Source organism: Eriocheir sinensis, unplaced genomic scaffold, assembly GCF_024679095.1.
Source record: "Eriocheir sinensis breed Jianghai 21 unplaced genomic scaffold, ASM2467909v1 Scaffold842, whole genome shotgun sequence".
NCBI lineage: Eukaryota > Metazoa > Arthropoda > Malacostraca > Decapoda > Varunidae > Eriocheir > Eriocheir sinensis.
The window spans coordinates 32,337-40,000 of record NW_026112211.1 but is presented as its reverse complement, the minus strand read 5'-3'; the positions used below and the strand labels follow the sequence as shown (position 1 = coordinate 40,000).

The 7,664-nt window shown below is 43.3% G+C and overlaps 1 pseudogene; it reads left to right on the top strand.

The window, feature by feature from the left end:
* Positions 1 to 1,224, top strand: part of LOC126994645 (protein Wnt-7b-like) — an 8,995-nt pseudogene extending 7,771 nt beyond the window's left edge.
* The last annotated feature ends 6,440 nt before the right edge of the window (positions 1,225 to 7,664 follow it).

Here is a 7,664-nt window from a genome sequence, read left to right as displayed (position 1 = left end):
GATCCACGCCTCACCTGCGTCTGGAGAGGGTCAGGAGAAGAGCTCGACGGCCCCGCAAGTTTCATCTCGTGTACTTGGAAAGGAGTCCCAACTACTGCCAATGAATCCCGCGGTGGGTTCGCTGGGCACCGTGGGTCGCAAATGCAACAGAACTTCGTCAGGTAATGTACTGCGACCTCAAAATTTACTTGCATTTTACAGTGTTTGTTTCTCCACACCTTTTAGCGTAATCATCAATGTTGTTGCTAGTTTCCTGCCGAACTTCTAGGGGCTGTATGCAATAAAATTCGACATAATGCGACTCAATAATTGTGACCCAGCAGAGCTTTTTTTTATAAATTCCCAGCACAGTGCACCGTTACAAAGTGATGGTTACAGAGTTAGAGTTACAGAGTATCGGTCAGACTTTCACTGCTCCTCTTCATCATCAGGGCCAGGTGGCTGTGACCTGCTGTGCTGCGGCCGCGGGTACGACACTCACCAGTACACACGCACATGGCACTGCAACTGCAAGTTTCACTGGTGTTGTTACGTGCAGTGCCACACCTGCATGGAGGACACCGAGGAGAACAACTGCAAGTGACCGTCCGTAGCGGGAGGCGGCGAGGCTGTGCTCTCACGGCAGAGATTCTTCATTGGAGGGCGCGAGGGACATAGTTTCGTTCAGCATCGACAAGGTTCTTCAGTGACTGCAAGACATCTCTGAGCGGTGACGTCGTACAAACACTCCGTAATGGATGGCATTGCCTGAAACGCTGTGCTAGGTGGCCCGCGTGTTTACAACATGGACGCCACCACCAATGCTCTCTTCTCCCCTGATGCGCAGACACGAACAAAGGTGATAGGCTTTCTGCACCATCAGTGGGTGTCCAGCTAAGGATCCACACCAGCCAACCCTCAACAAGAACGACTGCCTTGTACCTCCCTATGTGATCTGCACGGGTCTGTGTTTTGTCAGACGACATTAGGTGCTGGTGTCTCCTCTGACCTGGTAGCGAAGCATAAACCAACACACGCCCTCCATGTAGCGGCGGCCAACACAACGCTTACTCCTGAGGCAGCTGTTGATGGAACACCAGTTGCGAGTAGTCTGACTAACACTTTTACGAGCTATATAAACAATTTGGATATTCGTAATCAGTGATCTGTCTTGAGATTTATCAAGTGCTGTGAGAATATTTGCATATCAACGCTTTGCCATGACGGAGCCTAAACAGTCTCTGCACAAACTGCAATGTTATATCTAGATCTTTTATTAATACTCTTGTGATATCCCTTTGTGACTCCCTTAGATAACGTCTTTTGCTGTCACCACGAGTGACTGCCGGTGGAGCGACATTTCTGACAGACCGACTAACATATTCTAAACACATCCCGACTTTAGAAACACATCTACTGCCCTGTGTGTGTGTGTGTGTGTGTGTGTGTGTGTGTCCGTCCGTCCGTCCGTCCGACTGCTGCAATATTTCCATGGTCCTCGTCATTTCAGGGATGAAGTGAGATCTTTGCTATATTTGGAATTTTATTATATGACAAATACATACATTCATTGTTTCGATGTCATACAAAAGGCTGATATTCGGCAAACAACTGTATTTACACTTAGATGTGGCCTCATAATTGCGTCACAAACCACAGGTTGCAGCTTCACGGGCATGACGGACGGGGCAACCAGTTTTCTCCGACTGTTATTTTTCCTCTGGCGAGCTGAGATAACTTGGAAACTACAAACCTTGCTGTGATGCCCATAACACCCACGAGCGTGCTACATGTAAGCTGTCCTCATTTAAGTTTATATATATATATATATATATATATATATATATATATATATATATATATATATATATATATATATATATATATATATATATATATATATATATATATATATATATATATATATATATATATATATATATATATATATATATATATATATATATATATGTATATATATATGTATATATACATGAAATACATCTTATGCAGTAATGCACTTGTAATAAAGCTGTGATCGGTGCCTTCGTGGTGAATTGGTTAAAATGCTTGACTACTAATCTGAGGGCCTGGGTTCGAATCCGGCCTAAGTAATCGACGCCCAGCCCAGCCTGCTGTTTGCCCTCCTTTTCTGGCTGGTCGACAAATGAGTACTTACCTGGAGAAACCTGGAGAAGGTAAACTGTGGTTTATATATATACCACAAGCCCAGAAGCCAATGAGGAGACGAGCACCGCGGCCAGGCTCAGCTGTAGCGTATACTCCCTTGAATCTCCTAGTGTCTACCTACCTAACTACCTAACTAACTAACTTCTAGTAATTAACCATCTAACGATCTAACAAACTAACTATTGAACTATCTATTAAACTAACCATTTAACTATAATTATAAGTAACTATACTCGCCGCACAATTAACCCTAGAACACTAACCTTAGAAAAAGTCACACCACTACTAACCATGGGTACATCATACCCGATTTTGAAAAAAAAATAAATAAAATTAAATGTAAAGTTTTAATGGAATAAAGTTACATGAAGGGACTTCAAACTTTGTATCTTGACTTAACATTAAGAAGAACTGAAAAACGTATTGTTTTGGTATGAAAATCAGGTACTGAAAAATGTTACTAAAAATAGGAAAAATGTTCAAAAATTTCAAAAAAAAAATTTCATAAAAAAAATTATCATCCGATGGCTTCCAAACTTCTTGTATGGCCTCCCAGGTCCTGTGATCCACTGCACAGGTGATCACTAAAAAAGTACGTAAACAATATCCTAGGGACATGTACAACACCCTGTATCACCAACCATGGGTATGCCGCACCCGAATGTAGGCCTACAACAAAGGTGAGCAGAGAGAGAGCGAGACAACGTGACCTTACCCTACACTGTCAAGCGGGCACATGAAGCTACTGAGGAGGTGGGTACCCTCAGAGCACCGGAACCATACACAATGGCAATGACGTCATTCGCTTCGGGTACCTCATACCCTCACCCTTCCCTCAGGGCGCATGGATATGACTGTGTGTGTGTGTGTGTGTGTGTGCTTGGAGGCGCCCTGAGATAATGTTATTTTGCCAATTACGGATAATTCTCTCTCTCTCTCTCTCTCTCTCTCTCTCTCTCTCTCTCTCTCTCTCTCTCTCTCTCTCTCTCTCTCTCTCTCTCTCTCTCTCTTATACTCATAGCTATCAGGTGCTCCTTGCCGCTTACTCAATAATTCTGGGAACGTCTGAACACACAGGAGGGCATTTTTATGTACGAGTATGTATGGGAGGAGGACCTAAGATGGGCATTAAAGTTAAAAATAGAAACAGCTTGCTAATTTTTTTTATGGGTTCAACTGACACTTTCGAATCGGTGCTCGACCCAGGCCTGGAGCACCGCTTCACGAGGAAGTAAATCTTCATTCCCGACGAGACGAGCGGCGAGGCGGCACCGCGGCTCCAGGCGGGGCGGCGGCTCCTCCGACACCCGCGTCATGCCCTTCAGCTTCCAGCAGGTGAGTCCCGAGCAGGTTTTTTCATTATGAAGCATCACGCAGCGCTTGATCTTTGTTGATAGAATATTCAATGCTAATCGAGTTCAGGTGGACGCTAATATGTTTGAATAATTATATTTGTATTTAGATGTTTTTGATAAGATTTGACTATGTTAGCACAGATTGAAAAAGTACGCATGACTAAGATTCAAGTGTCCGAATTTTTAACGTTTTCTACACGTGTCATTCTCAATCAGGCTTGTTTGGCGTGCGTGGCACACACACACACACACACACACACACACACACACACACACACACACACACAGACAGTCTATATATGACGTTATGTTGTCATGGCAACTGTTCCAACCAAATACCTAACAAGCCAACAGTAATGAATGTTGACTATTCAATCAGTAAATCAGCGGAACGAGGCACGCCGGATGTTGTTATTAACCGTTAAATAATATGAATGAATCCAGTAGTTTACTTAATAGGTAGTCTATATGTTAATAAGAAAACATCACGCTTCACGCTGACAAGCCTTATTCTCGAAAATATCTTCTCCGTTCACTATAGTTCGACTTTAATATTTGAACTTTGTATATTAGGATATTTGTCAATCTCTTTCTTGGCACAATGTTAATAGATTAACATTCTAATGATCGTCAGACGGGAACATCCTCCATTCAGTCCTTACCCCCCCCCTACACACACACCGGTACAAGGGCGATAAGGAAGGAACCTCGCAGAGGCCTAATTTCCATATTCAAGCAGCCTTTGTGTCCTCTTCTGAACACACACTGAGAGATCCAGTACGATCATTTGCTGTGTTGTGGCACCTCTCCAGGCGACTGGGAGCCTAATAACAACACCCAGGCAAGTCACTACGCGAGATGCCGTGCGGCGAACGGGAAACTGAACCGGTGGTTGAAACTTCGGTTCGTGGGTAGTTGCTAGATGTCTGGTAATCAAGAATTCTAGAAAGCTCTACATCCAAGCATGGGGACTATGTAGTATCCTTGCAGTTAACAGACCACAGTCTTGCAGATGCACTGGCGAGGTAATGTGCCTGGCCTTGCGTTAAACTGTAGTCCTCCCTCCCGGCCCATCATAATTTGCTGACCGCAAGGGTGAGTGGCACCTCTTCCATCATTTTGCTGCCGATATGTGCTCAAAAATAAAGCAAAAAACACCACAACGAGACTTAATTAATTAGGGATGCAGACATATGGGTGAGTTTAAGACATTCCCTGGACACTAACAGACAGTCGTGTCCCGTACATCGATGTGTGTGTGTGTGTGTGTGTGTGTGTGTGTGTGTGTGTGAGACTGGTGACTAGCTCAGCGGTGCGTCAGTGAACGGTTTATATCAAGGGTAGGCAAGCCTCCTTGGTTCAGATGTCGGGGTGCAGCGGGCGAGGCCCAGTGAGTCGATTTGTTGCCACGCTGTTACCCTTTCCTTGTCAGTATATTTTATTTCCTGAATATGCTTTTCATTTATAAATGGTGTGTGAAAAACACCATAAAATAAAACCTTTCTAGAATAAATGTTTTTTATACAATAACACAGCCTGGAAGGATTGTCTAGCATATAGGCTATTCCTTTTCTCCACATAGGTATATCACACAGGTATATACTTTTTTATATACCCCCAGCAGACGAGCGGCTGAACAGACACTCCCCGGGATGACTGAACGACAGCCAGGCTGGACTGAATGATCCAGCAGTTGCTGCAGGTTAGTGATTGTCACTGCTTAACACACACACACACACACACACACACACACACACACACACACACACACACACACACACACACACACTTAACACAAACGTATGAAAGTGGATTTTCTATAGGTAGGTAGACTGATAAATAGGTAGACCTAACCAGGTGAAAATATTAATATATAAATCTAATTACACAAAGAATAAGATTTTTACCCTACTAAGGATTTCAGAGGCTGTGCGGCCTCGTTTTTTGGGAATAATATCGTAACGAACAATCGTATCGGTACGAGATTTTGCGACAGTGTATTTCACACACTGCCTTAATTTTTAAGGGTATCGCCAACCGCCACAAGTAGAGAATAAAGGCACTTGTCCCTATACCAAGAGGGTAAAGTCATCAGTGTCAGGCAAAGATACGAACACAACTACCAGAGGCTCCGCCCACCTTGTTCCTCTTCCCTCCACATCCCGCCTCCTCCCTTCTCCCTCAATCTCTCTCTCTCTCTCTCTCTCTCTCTCTGGAAGATACATACATACTCGAGAATGATTTTTTTTTTCTTCAATTAAGGCATGCTTGATGTGATACTGGGACTTTAATTTTGAGCATAGTGATACACATCTGGGCCGTGGACGTAATGACATGTGAGAGTAGGGTGAGGTGGTAAATGATGACTACCATGATTGATGGTAGAACGATTGCTCGCTTGTATTTGTTTCTCTCTTGTTTTTTTTTTTTTTCCTTTTTGCTACCTTTCTTCGTCACTTGACTTTGACTCGCGGCACCAGTCGTTAAGTGTACCAGAGAGAAGATAAAATGGCCACTAAGATACAGCACTGTCGCCATGGCTGCAGAAATGCGTTTGTCACGCGACTTGTTAACTTTTTTAACAAGGAGAAGGCCAGCCTTAACCTTGACTGTGACAGTGATGATGATGGGGATTTAGTGTTAAGTTGTGAAGAAGATTAAAGTCTTGAATATTCTTGTTTGTATCCTTAGTAAACCAAGAGTGTCCTTGCCATCACTATATTGTATAAAGTTCCTTAATATAAGCCTCATAACCCAGTGTCCCTCATCCACACTCAGTGATTCACTTTTAGTACTACCTCAAACATTTTATACCTTCGCAATTCTTCCCGTTACCATACTTTCAGCTCTTCCCTGACAATAAAATTAATAGCACCACTATAATTTGGCGATAAGAGCACCATTACTTTTATCAGTAGGTACATGCTATACAATAGCCCTACGAAAACGTACACCATAAACCACCAAACCACTACGCTACCAATAGTTACGGAGGTAATTAGGCTATGTAAGTAACACGTTACCCTACTCTCAACTTTATTTAAAGGATGCCTATCAGTATTAGAAAGAGTATATAACGACACTACAATTAATGCATGCCTTTCATTCATTATAGTTACGAAGCTACATGAGAGAGAGAGAGAGAGAGAGAGAGAGAGAGAGAGAGAGAGAGAGAGAGAGAGAGAGAGAGAGAGAGAGAGAGATATTGAGGGAGAAGGGAGGAGGCGGGAGATGGAGGGAAGAGGAACAAGGTGGGCGGAGCCTCTGGTAGTTGTGTTCGTATCTTTGCCTGACACTGATGACTTTACCCTCTTGGTATAGGGACAAGTGCCTTTATTCTCTACTTGTGGCGGTTGGCGATACCCTTCAAAATTAAGGCAGTGTGTGAAATACACTGTCGCAAAATCTCGTACCGATACGATTGTTCGTGACGATCTTATTCCCAAAAACGAGGCCTCTGAAATCCTTAGTAGTATATATTTTGCTTATTGTTCATTATCTTCATTTGCATGAAATGCTGAGCAGCCATTATGAAGGTGTATCGAGGGAGGTAGTTAACTAGTCATTGCCCTGGGTTATCAGTGATCCTGATCATGGGCTGCATTTCGTTCGTATGAATAGGCCAGCTGGGTTGTGTGTCTAGGCAGGGACATTTTGGAACAGTGGAATCTTTACTGCGACACGGACCAAAGTTAGCATCGTGATTGCTGTTTACCTGTTTGGGTCTTGGCATATGACACATAGACATGCACTGCTGGCCTTCTATCCCGTACAATGCATGTTTATTCCCAGAGGATAGTAACGAGATGGTTAGGTACTTGTTGCCAGGGACCGACACTTGAGTGGCAATCCGGGGGTCAGGACTCAGGAGTGGGCTGGACAGGTCAAATTTGGCACAGTTGCCTCCGTAAGTTAATTGGCTCGAATTTTGAACACGACAATGTTATCAAATTTATTAGTGTGGTGACGCAACCTTAATAATTGTTCACAACACCACAGATGTGCCTAGCCTGGGCCATCCCGTCTGATCATCTATAATTATATGGGCCATTAAGTATTAGACGGACCAGTCAGAGGGCAATAACTAATAATATTTGACTCCTTAACCTTTGCAAATGGTAACTTAAAAACAATAAGTTG